Source organism: Pteropus vampyrus, unplaced genomic scaffold (genome assembly GCF_000151845.1).
Source record: "Pteropus vampyrus isolate Shadow unplaced genomic scaffold, Pvam_2.0 Scaffold195, whole genome shotgun sequence".
Taxonomy (NCBI): Eukaryota; Metazoa; Chordata; class Mammalia; order Chiroptera; family Pteropodidae; genus Pteropus; species Pteropus vampyrus.
Genome location: NW_011888976.1, coordinates 2938253 through 2963047, shown reverse-complemented (window position 1 = coordinate 2963047; position 24795 = coordinate 2938253). Strand labels below are relative to the sequence as shown.

Genomic DNA, 24795 nt, shown 5'->3' with positions numbered 1-24795 from the left:
TTAGACAAATCCTCCAAGATCTCTCTCAGGTTGGAACAGGAAATGCTTTATGTTATTTTAACGTTTATCACCATCTGTCGTGAAATCATGTCATTATGAAAGAAAACATTTTCAGATGATTTTCTGATATCGTCTAAAGCAGGAGTCCCCAATCCCTGGGCGGCGGACTGGTACCAGTCTGTGGGCCTGTTAGGAACCGGGCTGTACAGCAGGAGATGAGCGGCAGGCAAGCAAAGCTTCAAATGTATTTTCAGCCGCTCCCCAGCAGTAGCATCACCATCTCAGCTCCACCTCAGATCACCAGGCATTAGATTCTTATAGGAGCACCAGTCTCTGGTGCCACAAAGGTTGGGGACCACTGATCTAAAGCAATTAGAGTGTGAGTTCAGGATGACACACAATGATGAACCATCTCAACAGAGGCTTTGCCAAGTAAGTAGCAATTTCATTAACCCATCTGCTAAATAGCAAAGATTTCCATCAGAGATTTTAAAAATAGGTTATTTTCAACATTTTTATCTTTCTTCTCTTCTGGCTGTAACCCATGATAACGGGGGAGAATAAGAACGAATGTGATTCTAGTCCCGGTTCTGCCACTTGGTAGCCAAATGACCTTGGGAAAGTAACTCAGCTTCCCTCTGCCTTCATTTCATCATCTGCAAAGTGGGATAACAACATTATTGACTCACACAGCTGTTACAAAGATTGAGCACATCACCTGGAACACTGTGGGTCTAGCACAATGTATAGAGCACCTTAGATAATAGATACCTATTCAACGAATGGATCAATGAATGAATCTATTCTTACCAAAACTGTAATATTCTAAATCAGGGGTAGGTAAACTTTTCCTGCAAAGGGTCAGAGAATAAATATTCTAAGCTTTGTGGGCCATATGGTCTCTGTCACAACTACCCAACTCAGTGTTGCAGCAGGAAATAAACCTTAGACAATAAACGAAAGGGTGTGGCTAGGTGCCAATAAAACTCTATTTGCAAAGACAGGCAGGGGACTGGATCTGGCCTGCAAGTCCTAGTTTGCTGACCCATGTTCTAAAGGTCTAGCCTACTAATGAATGACAAACCAGACTAACTCTCGAAATAAGTGCTTAGTCATGACTTACAAGTCCAGTGTCAGTTCAAATCATTCAAAGGGAAACTAGGAGGCAATGAGAAGTCGGTCCCTCCCAGCTTCGCTCCAGCCATTTGCTGCGCCCTGTCACACTATCCACCACCAGTGTCAGGACCCCTCGTGGTCTCGTGGGTATGCTGGGGCTCTTTCAGCCATCTACAGACTCACCATTCTGCACAACAACCTGTTTCACCCAATTCCTCCTCAGGACCAGGCCTGTGGTGAGGCTCTGGCAAGTCAATGGCCCTTCTGAAATGCAGTCCTTCTTTTCCTACTCAAACCAATGACAGCCTTCTTCTGTCCAAAATCCTCAGGGATGGAGATGCGAACCCAGGGAAAGAAATGGAAAAGCTATTCCTTCTCACACTCCTTTTAATCTTAGGAACACAGACTCATGGTATGGCAGATAGAAAGGCATGACCAGAGATGCTAAAAGGAGAGGCTGGGGCTTTGATGAGGTAACGTTTCTATTTCTATGCACTGAGTGCCTACTGTGTTCTGGTTACTGCAGAGAGTGGCCCCACTCCCAACCTCCAGTACAGGGAGAGAAAGTGAAGCTCAGAAAGCGTGGAAAAATTGCCCAAAGGCACAGCCCAGGAGCAAGGACTGGCACTCAAGCTGCTCTGACCCAGGACTGACTGACTCAAAAGTCCAAGTTATGAAAAACCACTCTCTGCTCCTGGGTATAAATGGCAGTTTCTAATCCACTGAGTACTCACTGGAGCCAGGCTTTCAAAGTTAGTATAATTTGCATTTTGCTTACTTGTGTTCACTTGTTTTTTGCCATTTCCCCAACTAGTTTATAAATTCCAAAGAAATTATACCTAGCAGAGTCCCTGGCACATTATAGGTGTTTATTATATCTCTGTACAATTAGTTAAGGAAGAATAAAAATGAGGATACTAGATAGTAGTAATTGTCTGTGGACCAGACACTAAGCTAGGAATTTGACATGCATTATCTCAACAACCTCTCCAACTCCACACATTAGTTACTGTTATCTTTCCCATTTTATTGATGATAAAACTAAGGTTCTGAAAGGTCAACCCTTCTGGCCCAAGGTCAGAAAGCTAACAAATGGCAGAAGCGATAATTGAACCCGATTCTGTGAGTCTCAACCCAGATTCCTCTTACTCGATTCAACTCCCCCCCGCACACACAATGATCCCCCTTGTCCCAACCCAGACAGTGAGCCCATTGGCCCAGGGCCCTGTTCCTTCCACAACAAAAAGTCATCGTTTTTCTTTCTCCCTGACCATGTTTGTTTCTAGTGTTTGGAAATTGCCCTCACCTATAAAATCAGGATAATTTTCCATTGTCAACACACATCCCAACCTCCTCCATGGGGTTTTTGTGAGAATTAACTCCATTTGCAGCCATTAATTAAGTTGTTAAAAGTACAAGTAACTTTTTTCCATTTTTACATGGCTTCCCAAATGGCTAATGCTGATTTCTTTCTTGGTGCAAGCACAAGGAGCTCATAACTTTTCAATGGATTATGAAAGTTATTCCCCCAGGGGCTCAGCAAGGCAGTCATCACTGGGCATAGCTTTAACATGACGACAGTGAATTCGGTCCTTCCTGTGCTAATGGTGGTTCTTAATAATATTATTGGAATTATTACTACCTTCAATTAAAAGGCTGGCTATGAATGACTTACTACTTCAGAGAGATTCCAAAAAAAATCACGTTAGAGTTTGCTGTCTTTTCGCCAAAGGGCACCATAAGAACAGGAACCCGAATCCTTGCCCATCCCCCAAGTAAATACATTAATTAATAAATACACAGCATTCAAATATTTTATGATTCTGGCGATTCTGGCTGGTTCCCAGGTTTTAAATTGACTTCCTTAAAGGTGGATAGGGCTGGCTAATCACTACCACTTTGTTTTGAAAACTAAAAGTAAATCAGAAAAACTTCAAATTTTTTTTTTCATTTTTATTCACCAAATAACATTAGAATAGTATTAACAGTGCAGCTGAAGCCTTCACAAAATGGCCCATCTCTTATCTTGTGGAGACGGGGAAGCACAGGGGTTGGTTTTAAAGACAATACGATGAATGGTCCCTGGTGAAAGCACTACTTAGTATATCTCCCTTGATACTACCTGAGGGTTGAGAACAACTTGAGGGTTGAGAACAGCTTGAGGAAAGTCAGGTGAATTGCTCTTTGGATTCAGAGTCAGTGAGCTTATCGAATGCTGCAAATGAACTCAGAGTGATAGGTAGTTCTCAATGAAAAAAACTGGAACATGTTGGTCTGGTCTAAAGAGGGTTTTGGCTGTGCCCAGAGTCTGATGCTCAGACAGCATGGGGAGACTAGGTCCAGGTGCTAAGACACTATCTTCATCTTCAGAAGTAGTGTTAGCATATTCCTAGGCCAAATGGACAGGAAAAAAGAAAAAACTATCTTAAGAGTATGGGGACTCAGGTGCAGAATTTCATCAGAGGGATCTCTGAGGCCAGGAGGGACAGAGAATTCTACTCAGGAGAGCAGGGAAGCTGGTGTACCCACAAAAGTGAGAGAAAACACAAGCTTGGAGCTAAAAGGGAAGATGCTGGGACACAATATTTGGTCCATAATAAACACTTAAACATTTGTTAGACTAATGAACAAATAAATAGATGACTGGGGGAGACCTAACATCCTGCATGACCTAAAAGCTCTGTCAACTTAAATCAACATCAGCCAAGAAAGGTTATCTGTGCGCAGCACTTAGGCTAATTTTGACACATGTTCAAGTATATGCTCCCTTGCTTTTAACCCAACCAAACTCAAGCCGATTAAGTTGCATAAATTTATGATACTGTTGTTCCTGTGCAGTGTATGTGGGTTTAATCTTTGTTTCTAATAAAATGACTTACTTAACTCTCCGAGCTGCTTATGAGTTTATCAAGGGCAAGAGGAGATGGTTTCACTCTTATTCCAGGTTAAGAGAGAAGAGGTGGTACGTCACTCTGATGATGCTGCAGACCCACAGAGGGCTGGAGCCCCGAGGAGAGTCATGTCAAACTGGGAGAAAGAAAATTTAGGAAGGCTGCCAGAGAAATCTTGCATTGCCTGAGATTAAAAGTTGTCACAATCCACAGGTCCCCTGACTGCATTTTATCTCCCGATGAAGAGAAATCTGTGGCCGTGTTGGAGCAGCCGAGCCCTGGCCTTGATTCTTTGTTTGCCTCCTGTATGACTAACTTAGCCTTCTTGCTTCCTTGACAGCCCAGCCCTTGTCTACCTGTCTTTGTCAAGGAATAAGATTCCAGGTTTTTCGACAAGGTTCCCATTCGGAAATGGCCTTGCAGCCTGATTCTGCCCAAGTTTCTGTCTGTTCTCGACACATATTATTTCCTTCTCTGCTATATCTTTCTAGAGATCCTACCTTACCCACAGCCCTGGAAAGTGAAATCTTACAAACAGCTTGATTTGCCCTAACTTGCTAGAGTTGACTGTACCAAGTGAGGTCTCTTGCTTTAGGCAAATGCATCTATAAGTCTGGTCAGTGACCTGCAGCTTGTGGCCTAGTTCTGAGGTTGACCGATGAGCTTGCTCCTCTAGGGATTGAGAAAGAGAGATTCCAAGTGACTGAGTCAGTCCATGAAAAGGTTGTGGGGACGTGCAGGCTATAGTAAGAGTATAATGAAGGTAGAGGAAGTTGAATGAGAGGGAAGAGAAGAACGCAGGAGAAATAGAAGACAAGCATGCTGATTTTCCACTCTCCAGATCCAGTCCTGTGCAGCTCAGTTACACTTCCAGCCTTCAACTCTTTGACAGTCCCCTGCAGGTTTTCAACAAATCCCTGGCAGCAGATGTTCTTTTTGTTAGCTCATCCTTCAGTACAGTTTCTTTTTGTAGCAGTAACTGGATTTTTTCCTTCAGAGAATCACACTTTGCCCATTGTCAGACCCTGAGGAGGGAATATGACATAGGCTTAACTAATCAAAATGTCCTATTTCTTAGGTACACAGTGATTGGTTTTGGAACATGGCAAAACTGGTGCGATGAGTTTCATTTGGGGACTTTTGCTGGAACTATTGAGAGAGCGAGGCTTCCAAGCTTCTGGGGTATCTATATTATTATATAAATATCTGGGGATTCTAGCAGCTGCTTTTCTTTCTTATGGTGAATCTTTTGGTAGAATTCTGCTAAAGAACAAAATATCTTTAGGGGAAAGCAAAGACAAGAGATGGTGAGAGACAGAGTCCTAATGATATTTTTTATCCCCTGGATCCAGCCATACCTGATACCATTTCGCCTAACTTTTCAGATATAAGAGCCAATATATTCTCCTTTCCTTTAAAAATAGTTTGACTTGATGCAAGAGTCCTGACTACTACATAGTCCTTTTGGATTCAGACAGCCTGGATAGGTCACTATTCTCTGCAGCACAGAAACCTGCCCTCTCAATCCTGTTCCCTTTTTCCTCCCACTAGTTACCTTGTCAGGAAAAGGTGTTAAAAGAAGAGCAGAAATTTCTTCAACTACCTTGGTGCCTTTGTAAACTCTGTATTCCACAACCAGCCACCTTTTCACCTATCTTGCTATTTCATTAAGTTTCTCAGTGTGATTCAAGTAGTCTGAAGTGTTTTTTGAGAGCATAAAGGAATCATAAGGAATATATTATGGTTAAGAATAAAAGTGTTTCCCATCATTTCCACCTAAATTCCATTGTCCAGAACCCATTCGCATGTTGGAGAAATGGAGTCTTCCCTGATACCCAAGAAAGAAAAGCAGCACTGCTGAGTAGATACTTTCTGATGCCCTAAAACACCACTGGCTCATAGTAGGCACTTGATATTTTTCGAATGAGTAAATAATGAGAAGTATGTAGAGTTGAGGTTTGTAGATGATTCAGAGATGTTTTCTTATACTCTCAGATAAAAAGGAAAACAAATGAAACCTGAAAAGTCATATTCTACCACCAGTCATGAGAAAGCACGCTCTCTCTTGTGAGGAGGCTCCTAAGTTCCATCCCTCTACACATTCTTTCTGGCTCTCACATCCTTCTCAGAGCATGAGTTTAGTCAATTGATTTTGTTTTCTACTCTGATATGTTTTCTCCATGTAATTATACTGTACCATTCCTATACCATCTCAAAGTGTGTCAAATATCTTAAATGGTAGGGTGAGGAAGGGACAGGAGAGGAGGAGTGTGCTTGTTGAGTTCACATTGCATTTGGATTTTGAAGTGTTTTATTCTCAGAGCCCAGCAGGTCAGCGATAGGTGAGGATCAATATTTTCTTTGACTAGAAAAAAAAAAATTTACACTAAAAGTCACATACCTACAGGTATATGTATGCCTCTATTTGCCTAAAGAAGAAATAATTCTGAAGTCTTGTTAATGTTTAATTTACCTGGATTTATATTTTCATGAACATTTGTGGCATAGAAATTTACTCTTGAATATTTGAGAGGGAGTGGCTGCTAACATCAAGAAATTTTTTTTCAGTGCTGGTCTGCCTATGCTCTTGGGTGGGGCTGTGTAAGCATGTCCTTCTCACACTATTATGGTTGGTCAGCAAGTGCACACATTATGCAAGAGGTTGTTTTTGTCACAAGTACAAGGCAGATCTAAGTTTTTTGACTATTCCACCCCATCTACGGGTGTCTTTTAGTCATAGATTAAGACTTTAAGCCTTTTATTTTTAATAATAATGTATTTTTTCCCAAAGTGAACCTTATTTTTAAAGAATGTCTTCTTGTAAAGTTACGTTTTAATTTCTCCTTAAATTTTTGTTAAGTCAACACAGAGATAAAAATTATATATATTTTTATACGATAAATTATTTTTTCAATAGGGTCAATGTGTTTTGTTTAAAGGAGTATTATAAAAGAGATGTCAGAGAGTATTATCGAGGTAAAAAGTGGGATGAGCAATCATAGACTTAGAATTCAACTTTTTAAATAAGTAAGAAAAAGCCCATCTAACATTCCCTCGAATATTTCCTCAATATTGTTATTTCCTTAGTGACTGAGAAAATTTTTCAAAATCTTATTTTGCTTTGAGGTAATTATTATGAGCATTAATTACCATCATGTGGATATAAAATTCTGGAAAATACAACGTTAGTTAGAAGAGAGTCTCTCTCTAATTCCTTCTCTAGGGTATGATTCTGTTTTCAAAGTAAGTGCAACTATGTCACCAAGTTAAATTTGACCAGACTTGGAGGAATCTGCACCCATATTCCTTATTGCTACAATCTTGGTCAAATGACTCAGCCTCCCCGTGTTTCAGTTTCTTCATCTATAAAATGAGGATAACAATAATTCCTACCTCATAGGGTTGTTGTGAAGATTAAGCAAGTTACTGCACATAAGATTCTTAACAGAGTACCTGGCACAGTGTCAACTTTATTGCTATGATTATTTTCTCATTACTTTTCAACATATTACTGGATAAGTGTACCTTTATAGAAATTTGTGGTTCCCATTTGTAGTAAAATCAGATGTCAGTCAGCATCTAATGTTGAAGATAAGATATTTTGAAAAAAAGTATTAGATTTTAAATAAAATTGAGACTGAATTATTAATGCAAAGCAATTTTCACTATAAATATTAAGTCTCTGGGTTTCACGATATGTGGAAAAAGTACTAGGGGCCAAACTCACTAATGTCCTCCAGACTATGGGATACTGGGATGGGATAAAAACTGACTGTGGACAAATAATGATAAGGGGGCATTTGTGGACCGTGATGCCAAAAGTGGGGGATGGGAGGGCAGCATGTGCCCCACCCCCAGGCTCAAGGCCCAGGCGATCTCAGTTAGAACATCAGTGAGCTGCCAACAGGTTGAATGATCTTGTCAAGTCATTTAAGTTCCAGTACCTCCATTTTACCATCTATTAAATAAGAAGAAGAACACCTCCTTTTTCTTCAGTCTAAAATAAATGAAAGAGAATGTAGAACACTTCAAAAGTTAAAAGTTAGAATTAATAATTGCTCTACAACAAACATTCATTTCTTGTGTAATAGGAAAAAAATTTGTAAAAGTTACTTATTAAGAAAAAAGTGAGTGTAGTATGTGAAGACATAGAGTTGACCTAATGTTTTAGAAAAAGTGAGGTCTTAGGCCTTAGAAAACCCCAGCGTTTGAAATGCAAGACCAGATACTTACTAGGACCTTCAGTGAGTTACATAACTTTTCTCAAGACGCAGTTTTTCCCTATGTTAAAATTAGGACATTATCACATATCTCATAGGATTACTGTCAACAACAAAAAATGCTAAAAATATATAAAGTACTCTGGCACTTAGTAGGTGCTTAAGTGTGTGTGGGGTGTGTGTGTGTTGTGTGTGTGTGTATGTACGAGTGTATGTGAGAGATAATATATGAATGGGAGACAGGTGTAGATCAAAGGTTATTTATATTTATAATCTATGGATAGACATCAAGATGGTAGATGAACCCCTTGAAATTTATTTCGTGCATGTGCATTTTCTAGAAAGAAACGCTTCAGTTATCATGTTCTCCATGCAAAGGGTCCATGACCTTGAAAAGATTAAGCACCACCAGTGTGGACAAGGAAGTAATTAGACTGATGGATACTTTGTTCCTATGTTGCCTGCTATGCCTAATCCAAAGGGCATAAACAGTGGTCCTCTAGAGCAGTGGTCCCATTATATTTGGCACCTGCGGCCAGTGCTCCTATGAGAATCTAATGTCTGATGATCTGAGGTGGAGCTGAGGCAGTGATGCTAGCACTAGGGAGAGGCTGAAAATACAGATGAAGCTTTGCTGGCTCGCCTGCTGCTCATCTCCTGCTGCGTAGCCTGGTTCCTAACAGGCCACGGACTGGTACCAGTCCATAGCTCATGGGTTGGGGATCCCTGATCTAGAGCAAGAACCTCCCCAATGTGAATATACCAGTTTCTCCTTATTGGAGGAAAAGTGGGACCTGCAAGAGTGTACTCCTTTGCGGCAAACCAAAGTTCCATTGCAAATAGTGGAAAAGAGATTTGAGACTTTACTTTTAAAAATGAGACAAATATTTTTGGAAATGTATTAATATTTATCTTATTTTTAATAATATTTAGATTATAATTTCAACAATGCACTAGTTCTTATAAAGAACAAAGAATAAAATAAGTGTTGATCTATTTGGCCCATTTTTTTCTTAACCAGATTGTATGAGTACATGATGTGACATCCTTCACTTTCATCAATGCAGTCATTAAGAACATATTTGCAAAAATATTTGAGACTTTTATAATTTTCCCTAAGATCTGTCATTAGCTTCTGACATCCAACCATTCACTTCAAAGCCCCTGAGCTGCTATCATGCTTATTGACTTTTCTCCTTCTAATTGATAAAGTTATCTTCATTTGTTAATAAATTTGCATGTGACACAAACTCAATTTCTAACATCAACTTGATAAAATCTTCTATCTTTCGAAAAATTTCCTACTTTATTTTGTAAGTGATATATATTTTCACAGTATTTCTAGACGCTGGATAATTCAGAAAAGACAGATGCACGAAGTGTTGACTCAGCATAGCGGGAGGCCCAGCATTAAATGGGGAAGATGTCTAAGTGAGACTGATTTGATAGGTGGTCAACTACCTGAGTGAATATTTTAATGTTATTACAACTTTGGCTTTCCTGCAACCTTTGAACAACCAGCCTCTGACAGTAAATTTTCGGATAAGGGGAACCTCTATAAAATTAGTACAAACTGGTACCGCGTTGGTACTGAGACAAGATGGCCCTCTCAGGGCATTTTCTCATAGTTGTGTATAGTGGCCAGTGAAGGGAAAAGAATACATTTCAGGTATATGCATGTTAAAAACACTTGAAGATCCATCCATGAATTCCAGTCTAGTGGAAAATGAGGCCCACATTCCAAACCAAATTCACAACTACCCTCTTTTATTTTAATAATAACTCATTTTTTACATAGGCGAATGCCTATTCTGCAATTCTGTAATAGTGAATTTTTGCTTATTGTGTCTCTAGATAATAAGGTGTGCCTGTGTTTCTTTCTTGCATATCAGTTTGCAGAAAGTAATTGCCCTGCAATTCTTAATCCAACTCCTTCATGCATTCCTTTCTGCATTGTTCCAGTTTGTCATGTCTGAGCTGTCACCTGAGAGATGATGTTCCTTTGCTAAAGTCCATTCAAGAAGCATCTCTATAGTTCAAGATGTCTGGTGTAAAGATGGACTGTTTTGACTGAGCTAGCAAAACATATACAGACCATCTTTTCCAAAAGTGCTCTTGTGTTACTTCCCAAAGAAAAATCAGTTTTTAAAATAAAATAGTGGAATTAAGACTCATGATTTGTTTTTCTTTGTGGGGGGGGGTGGGCGGGGAGGAGGAAGTGGGAGATTGTTATTTTATATATAAAACCTAAAGAATAATATTAATATATGCTCTTTTTAACCAAAATCTTACTGTGTGCCAGACAGTGTGCTAGGCATTTTATATTCACAATCTATTTTAATCTTTATATAAATAATCCTCCCTGTAAGTTTCGTTTCACCCTGATAGAATGGAAATTCCATAAGGGCAGGGACTTTTGCCTTTTTGTTTATTGCTGCATCCCTGGTGTCTAGAACAGTGCCTGGAATAGAGTAGGTACCCAACCAATATTTGTTGAATAATGAATGAATCCCCATTTTCAGATAGGGAAACTTGGGCACAGCAAGGCCAATTATACGCAATTTGCCTAAGGTCACAGAGGTAATAAGTGACAAATGATATTTCAAATGAAATCTAATACTAAAACCTAGTCTTGAAAGATATGCTCCCTTTCCCATCCGAGACACACACATACTTCCACACATTCACACATTAACACACAGACACCCACACACATACAGACACACACATAAAAAGAGGCCACCACAGCTCGTCTGCTTCCCCAGCTCAGCACTTGTCAATTGCTGAAGGACTCCCCGCCTCCCTTAAACTTGTCCTTCTCCAACAAAAGTTCTCCATGGGTTCTTCTGCTGGCAGTTTTCCCTAGTATTTGGTGATTTCCCTGCCCAGTTCTCATTCCCTGTGCTATAACCCCTGCCCCCCGAAGACTTGTTAATTATAATCACCACACAGTATACACTCGTCCAGGAGAGAGGCTGTTTGGCAGCAGCTGTGAAAGCTGAACTAAGTTATTTGGGGATTAATCCGCTGCTGAATGTAGTCTTACAAGTATGGCTTTGGGAGAAAAAAAAGATAAAAGGAGCTAATGCTGTTCGTATAAATGTGAACTTACATACAACACAGACACAGGCACACCCACAAGGACGTTGACTAAAAGTTAAAATATGATTATCGAAGGATAAGAGGGACTTACAACTGTAATGTAAAACATTAAGAAATACGTCCTGGCTTTCTGTGCTCTGCAGGGATACAAGTATGCTCTGAGCCAAGGAGAGGGGAAGAAAAGAGAGATAGCAAATTGAAATATCTTTAGGTAGACTTAAATATAGCTTCGGAGATTATAATTCAGATCAAGGCTAGAGCTTCATTTCAACATTCCTTTACTGCTAGTAACATAACAAAGGCCTGCAAATTGGGAGGTACGTCTGCTTGGGAAGGGATGCTTATCTGATCTCAGCCCATCTTTCTTCGTGTTTCAATCCTAGAACAGCTGCCCTCTGCTTGATGAGTAACTCAGCAGTGGCAACATAAAACTCAACAGGCTGAAAGCCTGGCTGACTGAGATACAGCTGAGGCTGTCTCGCCCTACGGTGTGCGCAGAGCAGACATGGCCTGCTGGTGGAATGTCATAGGCGGCTGTTGGCAGGTAGCTGCCATGCCCTACGATAAGGGAGTGCCCACTTGTTCCCTGATGGAGGGGGCAGCGGGACGATGAGAGATAATGAGGTCCTAAGAAGACAGTGGCTCAAAAGTGAAATTGCTGCCTTCCTCATGGCCAGACAAGCTTCCAGAGGCTGGGGGTGAAGTGGGGGTTATCCTTCCTTTATATGTTCATTAATGCACTTATTCATTCATTCATTCACCTTCTATTCATTCAAATATCAAAAGAGCAATGCAGTCTAACAATCAAATGTATAGTCTTGGGGGTACACTTGAGTGGTACTTCCAGCCTCCCCATGAACCAGCTTATTTTTTTTTTTCAGAGTTAACCAATGTTAGTGGAACCAAATATACAATATTATTTTATATACAGTCATTTAAAAAAAAACAAAACCTTTCAACATTTTTGGGAATTGTAGAAAGCAAGCAGTGGGAAGCACATTCTGTGGAGACTTCTGGGGAGTTACTCAGCTTGCCTAAGCTTCAGTGTCCTCACCTGTACGGTAGATATAATGACAAGTCCGTACCTGATGGGGCTGCTGCAAAGGGACTGTGAGTCAGTTGGTAAATCTCTCTATATACTGCCTGGCTCATGGTTAGTGTTCAATAAGTAGCAGACATTAGAACAATGATGACAGTCATGTGGAAGGCATTAGAGATTCATCACGCAGGCTCTTATCTCCTAGGGTACTTTGCATGGTTGCTGATGAGCAGAAAAGGCTTATACATGAGCAAAAGGATAAAATGTAAAAGTGAAAAAGTCCCTAGGGAAAGTTTCTAGGAAATAAGAGAGATCACTGGACCTAGAGTTTGTCTACAAAAGAAGATATCACTATCCCCCTGCCCACGTGTCAGAGGCATGGCTGCTGTGGTCCAGGCATCGGGCAGGGTAAGCAGCCTTTTAAGGGGCTAGAACACTCAAAGGGCTCTCAGTGGGCCTGAGGGAGAGAAGCTGTTTCTGTCCTCATGCTCCTTCAGAAGACAGCCTGTGTGGGTCACTGGAGGGGAGCAGCAGGGAGGGGAATGAAAGTGGAGCAGGGATGGGGACGCATACCACTGGGACAGTGAACGACCTGTCACTCTGTGCCACTGATGAATAAAGCCAAGCAAGGACATGAATGAAGGCTCCCTTTTGACCTTCGATGCCTCAGAACTTCGGGCTTGTCTCACAGACCAGTTCCCTGAGTGTCCTGAGGAGCACAAGTTCTATGATGTGTCCTCTCCAAGGCCACACACACACACAAATACATCCGTGACATGCATCAGACTATATTTTTCTCTTGGAGTCTGGTAATGCTCATTAGTACATTAAATGATCTGAGAAGTTCTGCAATAAACGATCTGTTTGACTTAGTTTGGTTCCAAATTATTCAAAATACTTTTTTAATAATGCCTATGTCTCAATCTTACCATTTCACACATAAAACAATACAGATCCAGAACGGAGAAATTTTCTCGAAGTCACACAGTCAAGGCAAAGCTGGACGTGAATTCTAGCTCTGGCGAACAGCTCTCTGCCTTCTTTCCCATTTCCCCGTGGAGCCAGCACACCCCTGGCATGTGCTTCTCCTCGGAGTAGGTGGTGACAATACTGACACTTCTGTCAAGCAGAAGTCATTCAAGGTAACTGCCTTTTAACACACTACTGAAAACATACCACAAAAGCCCTCTCTGAAATGTCTGATGGGGAACAGATTGTAAATCCGTGTCTTTGGAAGATATACATGTGGGTAAGGAGACAGAGGAGGGAGGCAGGGGTGAAGCACAGGACTTGGCAGCCCAGCCCTTCCATAGCCCAAGCCGGCCACACGTGTTGACTCTTTGCGCCTGTTTCCTCATGGTGAAGCAAAAGGATTGTGTTGTCTTTTAGTTCATGCCAGTTAATATTCCTAAGATGGGGTTGGTGGAATTCAAGTTGACTACCTGGCCTTCTGGGGTGTCCCAAATTCATCACTGCAAGTCTCATCCTCTCACTTTGGTGATTTTTATGCTTCTCTGCCTCCTCACTCATACAGTATGGCATTCCCCTGCTCGATATCCTTCCGAGGCTCCCTAAAAGGACATCTAGTCTACTTCCTGTAGACAAGTGGCCTTGTGTAAACTGGCTACTGCGCACCTCTCCAACTTCATCTCCCAACACCTACCCCCATCTCACTTGATTACCAACACTCCAGTCTTCTTCGTGTTGGCTCCTTCTCAGCCCAGGGGCCACATTCCCACGTCAGCCTTTTAGCCCATTTTATCTGAGGCAGCATCCTCACTCTTGGGCTTGCCCACTATATCACCTCATTTACTTCTTTGTACTTATCATTATCTAGAATCACCTTATTTATTCATTCATAGATCTCCTTAATTTCTGATTCCTCTCAAGAGATTGCAAAGTCCCTGAGGGCAGAGTATGTTTACTGCTTTGTATTTTCTGCTTGTTTACCTGCCACTAAGATTGGCAAAAAGGATGTGCTCAATAAATTTCAATTAAATATGTGAATGAATGAATGAATGAATGTTCTGCTTACTCCTTCAAGATACAGGTCAAATACAGCCATCCTTGAATTATCTATGCAGAACTAAAAAGCCACCCTCTTTGTATTCCTATAGCCCTTTGTGCCTGCCTCTCAGAAGATGCTGAATGTGATTCTTCCCTCATTGCTTTGAGGGGCAGGGTCCTGTGTGTAGCATTCTGTAAGTCCTATGCCTTCACTGGAGGCTAGCTCTCTGCAAGTCCAGCACTTAGAGAATTAACAAATTGCTCTTCTGGAACCAAAATGTCTCTATAGTCACACAATCGGAGATCTGCTGCTTCTCCAGAAAAGATCATCCAAGGGAGTTTTAAAACTTACATTTAAACTATTTATATATCTTTATGTCCCTGTGCATCCCCCCAAGAGAAAGATCATCTGGAAGCCATGTGGTCCAGTGGAAAGAGTATTTAGTGGGGACCTTGAATCCTAGGTTCTAGTCTCAGGTCTTACTGAGGGACCTTGAGATGGCCCTTTCACCTCCCGCGCTTTTGTTATCTATCATGTGGAATGGATTAAAAAATATGAAATCTGAATACCCTCCTAGCCCTTAGTGGTTTTGACTTTGTGGCTCCATCCTCCATAGTCTCCCTCTAACAGCTCATACAGATAGTTTGATAAAAGGTAGGTCTAATAAGTACAGCCCAACAACTAATGGGCTAAGAAAATCTAATACTTAGAGAAACAGAAGATCATCCATTGCACTCTAGTTGATGTTTTAATTCAGACTCGCTCTGCCATGCATGAGCTTGCACCAAGTGAAGTGATTTTCATATCTGTTAAAGATTTAGGACTTTTCACAGATTGCAAAAAAGTCAAAATCACTGCCGCTCCAAACTCTATTACATTTCATTTTACCCAGCCTTACAGATTAGCTTCAAAGCCTGCTTGGTTAGCAAACATTTCTGCTGGCCTGGAAAAACTCTTTAGTTCTTCCCAATCAATCCCTACCAGGACTGTAACACCACAGCTATGGGGAGCAGGATAAGCCATTTTCCATTCCTGTGAATGTTTCAGGGCTTGAAGCCTGCCTTCTTTCAGATTCTGTGGGCCTTTGCTAATTTGTATGACAGCTTCAAAGTAAATAGGACACATCTGCATGGGTTAAAAAAATAGCCACTCATTGTAAAGGGCAGCGTATTGTGTTTATTTATCATCTACAACGGGAAATCAGGTTCTGTTTCTGGTCTAGAACAGATGATAGTTTGCGACAACCTCCAAGGCATTTTGGAATATTTTTAGTTGGAATATTTTAGACTATTGACTTTAAAAATTATTTTACACTCATTTTACTTTCCATGATTCTTTCTCAATTACCTAGCTGGGAGAAGACAATGAGCACCTATAAAGGGGGATATTTTTAGTGTGTGTATCTCATCAGGCATACATACCTGACAGATGTCGGCTGTCTTGGTGATCACACTCCTCTTCTTACAACAAACAACCCCTATTTGCTGGGCAAGTACTTAGAGCTAGGTAAGGGCTTAACAGGCTTTCTCTCCGCAAGTCCTCTAAATGACCTTAGGAAGTACGTGCCATCATTTGCTTTGAGAATGAGGAAACTGAACCACAAGGAAAGGTAAGCACACTGACTCAGACTGTATACTGGAAAGCATCAAAATTGGTATCTGAACCCATAGCCTATATTCTTAATCATCCATAGAATCTTGCAGTAGCTTCACAATTGCGTACTGACTGTGCTGCCAGTCAAAGAATGCACACAAGCCTAAAATTAAATCTTGGTGGATGGGTAAAGGAATTCGTTCAAGAAAAGTAACTCAGGTATAGAAGTGACATTTTTAGTTTTACTCAGACAGCTAATTATTTCTCTTAAATTTCATTACATGTTAAACACACACACACACATATTTCATACGTGTATACACATATCCAAATCACTATTTCTGTAATCATTTTTTATGACTTCCTCCATTGTTCATTTTAATTATATTAAATTCAAGTGGTAAGATAATAAAAGATTACTTGTACCAGAAATAATGATAATAGCTATAAGCTGGAAACATTTTCATTTGCTTACCATGGGCTGGCAATTTGGGAAGCAATCTGAGAAGTCACCTTGAAAATTATAACGATTTACTGAAATCTACCAAAAGAGAACCACAAAGTGATGATAAAGATTACAGTGATGTGGAAAGATGTCCAAAATTCATGAGTGCAAAAGAGGAATAATTTAAATAGTACAAGCTCACGTCTTGTAAAAACGTGTATGTGCAGGCATGCATAAGTCTAGAAGAATCTCTTGGAAGATACAGAGAGGGTAGAATTGGGGATATTGGAGAGAACTTTTACTTTTCATTTTATGCATTTCTGGTCTGTCTTTTTAAGAGCCTTATTTTTACTTTAAAAAGCAATAAAGATGGCATTTAAAAGCATACCCAGCTAGCTGACAGTGGCAGCCCAAATAACCACTGGTGAGCTCTATGTGGTGACGCCTGACATTGAGGCCATATCTGCTTTCCTGGGTCATGTACCCACTTGCTTCAGCTTCATCTTGGGATGCCGATTCTGTTTCAAGGTTGCAATGCTGGCTAAACCAGCTAAAACACACAGAGCATCTTTCTGTGTGATTTTCAGCCATCCATTTCTCCCTCCTCTTCCTCCTGTTTCTGGCTACATATCCCCATCGCCTCACCTTCTGCAAGCAGCAAGAACAAGGTAGCTGGGAACTGTCTGCACTCCAGAAAATGGTGCTGGACTTAGCCCTCTTGATGAGGAATGCTTGCTACAATCTAGCTGGTCCTCAGCTGAACAACCCTCCAAGCTGGATTCTCTGTTTGCCCCCAGCCTGTCCAGTTGAACCACCCAAACTAAGCTCATGAGCGGGTATGAAAAATTTGCGTGCTTGGTTTTTCAGAAAGCGCACCGCCTGGCCTATATGCAGGACACACGCTGGGTGCTGGGTGACAGCACCTGCCAATCAAATGGTTTTTTCGTGTGAGCCTACTTCCCCTGAGCTTTGAGAATGTGGTTTTCGATCTGACTTTCATGTTTCAGGGCTGAAGTTTCAAGGACGCATCTGGACAAAATATGCTTTCCATATAGGCCAACAATTTATTTATTTATTGCTTATGACATTGTACTTGGCAGCTAAGGAGATATAAAACAATTTGAACCACTCTGCAGAAAACGGTTGCAGAGTTGCCACTGGAGACCCCGGTGGAAGATAATGGAGGAGAACAGAATCTCGCAGATCTTTCTATAATTGACAGGCAGATCCTCGAGAGGCAAGCGCGGTGAGCAGGCATTCCTGTCAGGAGCTCACATCTCTTTCCAGCCTTGACTCCTGCTTTGGCACAAGTTGGAAACCAGAGGCACGTGTTGGATGCCTCATCTGATGGGACAAATGAAGCCTTCGCCATCGACTCCTAATTGCTGGGATAGATGAAAGGTTTTGAAGGGTCTCTTGAATCCTTGCTAGTGCGGTAGATGGTGCTGACTGCTTCCTTCTGCCCCTCTCACACTGACACTGCTGGTGTCCTACTTACCTCCAACTGATGACCCTGGCCTGCCTTTGCCTGAGGACTTCTCTGGCTCCCATACCCCGCCCTGCACTGTCTGTGGCAGGGGAGGAGCGTGAGGGTGCTGATGCTCCTGAGGAGCTGCCCTTAGCCAGTGACTGACAGGATGGTGTATATACATACCCCAAGCCCTCATCCTCAGGCAGGTGACTCTGAGGCACGTGTCTAACACTGGTTCCCAGTGGTCCCCTGCAGAACTGAGCTCCAGCCACCAGTCATCCACAGTGGTGACTTGAAAACACCCCTTTTACTGGCTGCCTTCCTATCCCTGTCCCACTCCACCACTGCCCTATTGATATTGCCTGAGATCTCATCCCAGATAAACTGCTGTACAGCATCCTTGTTGTGGGATCAGTTCCTGGGGGATCCCAAACTCAGAATCCCCTACACCCCAAATCTTTAAAGTAGAGATCATAAATTAAACCCTAAGACGGTTTTCTGTTACATGGGCTAGTTGTTCGGCCTATAGCATCTTTAAAAGAATTCAAATCAGTTGCTCTCATGTAAAAAATGGGAGATTTCACAAAGAAATCTAGATTCTTGGATTTTCTTGAAAAATACATAGATGGAGCCATATCGGGTCTGCATTCCCTTATGGCATGTGGTGCTGGAGCTGACTTGTGATGCCTCTTTAGCCGGGCCTGGTTCTCTAGTTTAATCCGTCCCACCTGGTCCATTTCTTCTTTAACAATTTTAGTCTAGACCCTGTGGACAGATGGACCCTGTGGATAGCCTACCTGTTAGGCTAGTTGTTCTCTTTCTCTGAGTCTCCCTGCCTCCCTGAGGGCCTGTGTCACTGTACTGGACACAGGCCTGGATCATATATAAAGAGTGTGTGAGCCAGAGGATGCGATGATGTCAGCAATGAGAGAGCCAATGTGGACAATTGTCAGGTGCCTGCTAAACCTTTTCCATTCTTCTTTTTTCACTTTAGTCCTCACAGCCACTCTGAGGTAGATCCTGTTATTATTCTCGCCTTTTACATGAGGAAACTGAGACTCAGAAGGTTGGAAAACTTGTCTACATAACTAGTAATTGTGAAACTGGGGCTCAAGTTCAAGTTCATTTAACTCCAAAGTGAATGGTCTTCTTTCTGTCTGTTTAGGCCCTCTTGCCCAGGGCATAGGTATATGCATGGGATAATGTGCTTTAAATGGTTACTATGCCATTGCCATCATCTTCTCTTGGCCTCCAGTCTGGGAAGTCAGAGCAAAGAGGAAATCCATTTCTAAAAGGGAAGCTTCTGAAGTTGCCAGCTCCAGGACACCTTGTGATTATTTTACGCTGAAAACTCTAATACGCGTAGGGACCCAAAGGCTTGCCATTTTTTGACCAACCCAGTCTCTCACAGGCAGACTCACAAGGGAAGCCAAATTAGGCTCTGAGTGCCAGTTTGTTCATTTAGAACGACAATAGGGCCATCACTGAAGAACCTGGAATGTCTATGTGTGGCAAGCACAGTCCTCTCCTTACAGACATACCCTTTAGGGAAGTGGTGGTTTAAAATAGTTTAAAGAAAGAATAATAGAGATCATGATGAAGAGGAGCATGGTGTCCCCAGGACTGGGGTGTTGGCTTAGGCGGGCATTTAAAGACATCAGGTTAAGAGGTCCAGTGCACTACCCCACGGTGGAGATGATAGTGGAGACGAAGAGTAACTGTGGGGTTCCTCCTCATCCATCTTTCCATAGGGATAGTCTAGCCACCGGGAAGCTCCATGAGTATGATTTTCATGCTGATAGTGCTAGGATGGGCATCCCCAAGATGCTCCTTTTTCTTTGCTCCTCTGTTTGGTTGACTCCTCTTCTGACACACCCATTCCTTCCTTGCTGTCAGTACATTCAGGCAGCTAGGCCTAGCCTGGTTGGCTGAGAACCATTCTGGATCTTTCGGACAACTTGGCAAATCTCTGCTCCGATCCATGCCCTGTTGCTTTCATGTGTGTGCAATCTATTTCCTTTATTTCCAGGTCCTAGGGGTTGGAGGAAGTAACATCACCTGCTCTGCAGCACACAGTGTGTTTCCTTTATGCCTCTCTGACCAGAGTATAAGCATCCAAGTTGGAAAAAGGCAAGAAAGAAGGGTAGTGAGAACACAGACTTTGGAGACATAGTAGACCACAACCACAGCCTACTTCTTCAATGACTAATTATTATTATTATTATTATTACTACTACTACTACTACTACTACAACAACTACTACTACTATTATTATTACATTGGATATATTTCTTAAACTCTCTGGATCCAGGTTTCCTCTTCTGTAAAATGCAAGTAATTAAAAGATCTGCTCAAAGAGCTAAATGAAATAATGTGTGTAAAGTGCTGTGGAATATCTGATAATGGGCTTACCGAAAAAGACATTTATTACTGCTTTAACTAAATCATTTGGGACTAAGCTGGCTTTGGGCACAGATGGATTCAGGGGCTCAAACAATGATCCCAAGGATCTGTCTCTGCCTGTCTCTTACTCTGTCATTCAAGTTTGCTTTCCTCTTCTTTTTTATTTCCTTCTCAGGCAGGCCTCTTATGCTGTGGCCCCTGGCACCCCAAATAGCATCATTCCAGCTTCCAATTCCACAAAACAAGCATTTCTTTTTCCAAACAGTACTAACCCAAAGTCTCATTAGTCTAGCTGGGTCATGTGCCCATCCCTGAACCAATCAACTGTGGCCCAAGGGATAGCTCTCTCTGAGTGATCAAGTATGAGAGAATTAGAGGATTCTAACTGACTGGCTTGAATCATGTACTCATGGCTGACACAGTGCTAAGCAAACAGTAAACTGTCCCAGAACTGCAGAAACTGAAAGGAATTCCCCAGAGAAAATGTGGCTGCTGGTATCAAAAGAGAAAGACAGATTTTACACAGAATACGGTAGTAGATAGTAGCTGTAGATCACTGTCAGGCATTGAATGCATTTCACACACTTGCTCGTAAAAAAATCACTCTTCCTTGCTGAGGAGCTATAATAATAAGAAGGAAATTGAATGACCATCACTGTGTATGTGGATCTGAGTAGTCTTGACCTGTCAGCCTGCGTCAGGGCTTAGCCAGGGGATCACAGCAGCCATGGGTGTTTAACCAAACAAATGTTACTAAGCTCTGGGCTCACCAGCTGTTTTCAGAGCCCAGTGCCAGCTGACTGGCAGCCCTGGTATGACATGTCAAGGCCAAGAGTCAAGGCACCTGTTAAGATGTCACAGCACCTTAGGGCACATGGGGTAGGCAGATGATAGCTACACTGACTCTTCTTCAGGCCCATAGAGCAACTTTCATCTACCACCTTCAATAGGAAAGGCATTCTTCTCTGCAGAAAAAAAGGGCACAGGAAAGAAAGAACATTTGAAATTGTATATCATTTCCTGTTTTGTTAAGGGGTTGGGACTTTGTTTTCTTGAAAGCTTTTATTCTTCTGTCAGCATATTGAAAACAATCAAGAGGAGTCATCTGCTCTGAAAACCCCAAGACACCATCTACAAAGGCACTCTTGGCTGCTCTGTGCTGCAGAAGGAAGATATGCTTCCTGGCTGATCCCCTACTTCTCAGGCCTCCCACAAATTACGAATTTTAATCCCGTCTCACCTCTGTAGACCGCAACTCGAGCCTGTCAGCCAGAATGATATTCGGATGATGATTCAGCCAAGTCAGGCCTGGCTGTCATCCTAGACTCCCTTTTTTTCCCTCCACCCACAACCAAATCCCTCTGATGGTCTTTCCCAGATATCTATAGAATCCAGCTGCCTTTCTCCATCCCTAGTTCTACCCTTCCATTATACATACCACACTTCTCAAGCCTCCCAATAGTCTCCCTGTATCCACTCACTCTCTTCCGTCCATTCTTGAATCTCCCACCATAAAGATCCTTTGAAAGCATTCACTTCTGATCATGTTCCTGTTCACTTTCTCTTTTGCTGCTTTCCAAGTTCAATTATAAAAAAGTTCAATCTTCTTAAAATAGTAGAAAGCCTTTCTGACCTCAGTCCCTACAGGTATCTTCAGCCTAATCCTTTGCCATTCTGCTACTTTGACTCCCATGCTCTAGATATATTTATGAATATCTGTATGTTTCCAGATCAGACCTACACTATGATATTCCCTAAGGCTGGTAGAGTTTCTTCTACCCCGTATTTGTTTGGCTAACTCCTACTTTTCCTTTAGGCTCTAGTTTAGGGTTACTATGTCTGGTTTCTGAATCTGAGTTTGGTGTCTCCCCCATGTTTTCATGGCATCCAGTACCTTCTCCATCACAGCATTTATCATACCGGCCTGAAATTGCTTGTTTATCCATTCTTCCTTCTCTAGGCTAGGAGATTCATGAACATGAAACTCATCTTGTTCACCACTATATCCTCAGCTTCCAGGGCAAACTCTGGCCACTGCAAAGCTCAGTTCATATTTGTTAAATGTTGAAATATGTGAATGAATAAATGCAAGAAGGACTTCGTTGCATGCTCAGACTTGCCATTGGCTGAATTTGAGGTCACACTTTCTCTACAGACAACTGAGATCAAATCAGCACATTGCCTTTCTCAAATAAAATGTCAGTTACGTGCCACATTTGTTCCATTTGATACTCCTTTTGGCTCCCTATGTTTATGTTCAAGGTATAAAAATGTCTCCATCACAACTTTCACCCCTGGAATTGAGTGCCTGGTGCAGGAAAGATAGTGCAATCTTTGACACAATCTAGAACAAGTAGGACCTCCAAGGATTTGAAGAGAAATATGAGTGTGAGCTATGCTTTGGCTTCAAGAGCCTGGAGGTGCAGGAGAGGAGTCTCCTGTTTCCTTGACCATCCAACTTTGATTTTTTTTTCCTCGTTGCTCCGCATCTGACGGTGTTGTATTCCAAAGGCACTGAAACAAGGTCAAGGGGCTTTATGTGACAAAAGATATTCTTAGATGTGAATGTTTAGCATTTGCTTATGGAAACATATTAGCCTCATATTTTATTGGGGGTGGTGGTGGTGGTGGTGGTACACTGTGAAATATAGTGTTAATGTGCACAGACTTGGGTGTGATGTCCCATATAGATGGGCTTGAGTCCCAGCTCTGCCATTTATAAGCCATGTGACCTCTGTCCATGTATCTGACTTCTCTGAGGCTTAGTCTCTCATTTGTAATATGTAGATAATAATAAAAACAACAATCTTTGTAGGGCTATTGTAAAGAATAAGGTAAGCATTTAGCTCCTCTTCATGTTGTAACATTAGACCCCACCCTGCTTCAGATGCTAGGAAGTAAGAAATGTGCCAGCCTGCCTGATGGATCCATTTCTGCTATGTCCAACACACGGATGATGGTTCAACCCCTGATTAGTTTTCTATCATCGTCATGACGAATTACCACAAATTTAGCAGCTTAAAAAATACATTTATGATCTCTCTGCTCTGAGTCTCCCAAGACAAAAATCATTAGCATGGCTGCAGTCTCTTCTGGACCTCTGGCGATGAATTTACTTCCAAACTCATTCGAGTCATTGGCAGTATTTAGTTCCATGTAGTTGTAGGACCTTCCCTGTTGACTGTTGACTAGGAATCATTTTCATCTTCCAGAGGCTACCTGCATTTTCTGGCTCATTACCTCTACCTGCATCTTCAAAGCCTCTCCTCACACTTAGAATCCCTCTGACCTCTCCTTCTGCCTCATCTCTCTTCTCTCATTCCTATTCTGCCACTTCTCTGACTCTTCTGCTTTCCTCTTCCACACATAAGGACTCATGTCGTTATATTGGGTCCACCTGCATAATCCAGGATACATTCTCTATGTCAAGATCAGCTGATTAGTTACCCTAATTCCATCTGCAAAGTTCTTTCACTCAGTGCCTGGATTAGTGTTTGAATAATCAAGGGTGGGCCTCTTGGGGAGACATCTTTGAAACTCTGCCCACCACACCTTGTTAGGTGCACTGTAAAATCTGCAGCAAAATCCATGTCAACACAGCACACTCATTAGATATTTAGTTTTGACTATTCTGTGGAGTTGGCCTAGTTGGGAAGAAAAATATGAAAAAGTTGTTTTCGAAAAAAAAAATGGCCCATCTCCTATTCTGACAGATTAATGTTCTGTTCAAGGTGAAGGTGTTAATCCATTTACCAGGGAAACTCCCTTTTCTCTTTTCCACTTTTTGTTCAGTGAAGTCCATACCATTTTAAGGCATTTAAATATTGTAACTCTAAGGTTTTATCTATGAGGCTTGACTTCAGCTTTCACAATGTGAGCCAGCAGTATCCAAACATGGAAGGCTCTTGGGCAGTCCTGAATTATTCAAACAGGACAGTGTGGGCTGAGAAACTTGAGACTCAGGTTAGAATACATTTGCCAATTGGCAACGAATCCTGTTCTCATCTGTTTATCAGATCTTTTTGATGTAGGAATTAAAATGCTGGGTCTCGATTCTACAGAAATACTTGCACATATGCCCAAAACATATACAAAAAATTGTTTATTGAAGTCTTATTCGTCATAGCAGAAAATGGCAAACAATCTAAGTATCCACCAACTGTGAGTGGCGAATTCCATGGAATACTCCTCTAGCTGTTAGAAAAGGATGAGGTAGATTCATATATACTAAAATGGAAAGTTTACCAAGATATACTGTTAAGTGAAAAATGCAAATCATAAAAGCATCTGTATAATAAGATCCAGTTTGCGTTACAAATAAAACTTATAAATGTACATATATTTGTAATTGAATATGAAGGGCACATCTAATTAACTGGTGTGTACTGCTTCTGGGAAGCGCCGCAAGCAGAGGGCAAGGGACATTCAGGTTTTAAGCTGTTTACTTCAGTAAAGTTTTAAGCTTTTACAGTGAGAATTAAATCATGAATTAACTGCAGAAAAAAA

At 41.5% G+C, this 24795-nt stretch overlaps 1 protein-coding gene across 10 annotated transcripts in view; it reads right to left on the bottom strand.

The window, feature by feature from the left end:
* The window catches only part of ERC2 (ELKS/RAB6-interacting/CAST family member 2), a 941255-nt gene that overhangs the window by 124590 nt on the left and 791870 nt on the right, over positions 1-24795 (bottom strand). Inside the window, exon 19 of one of the 10 annotated variants that reach the window (XM_023537624.1) lies at positions 19032-19042. The exons of the other annotated variants lie outside the window; for them this stretch is intronic. The gene's annotated coding sequence lies outside the window, so the exon portion shown is untranslated. Of the gene's footprint in view, positions 1-19031; positions 19043-24795 lie in introns of those variants that run through there. 10 annotated transcript variants of the gene reach the window in all.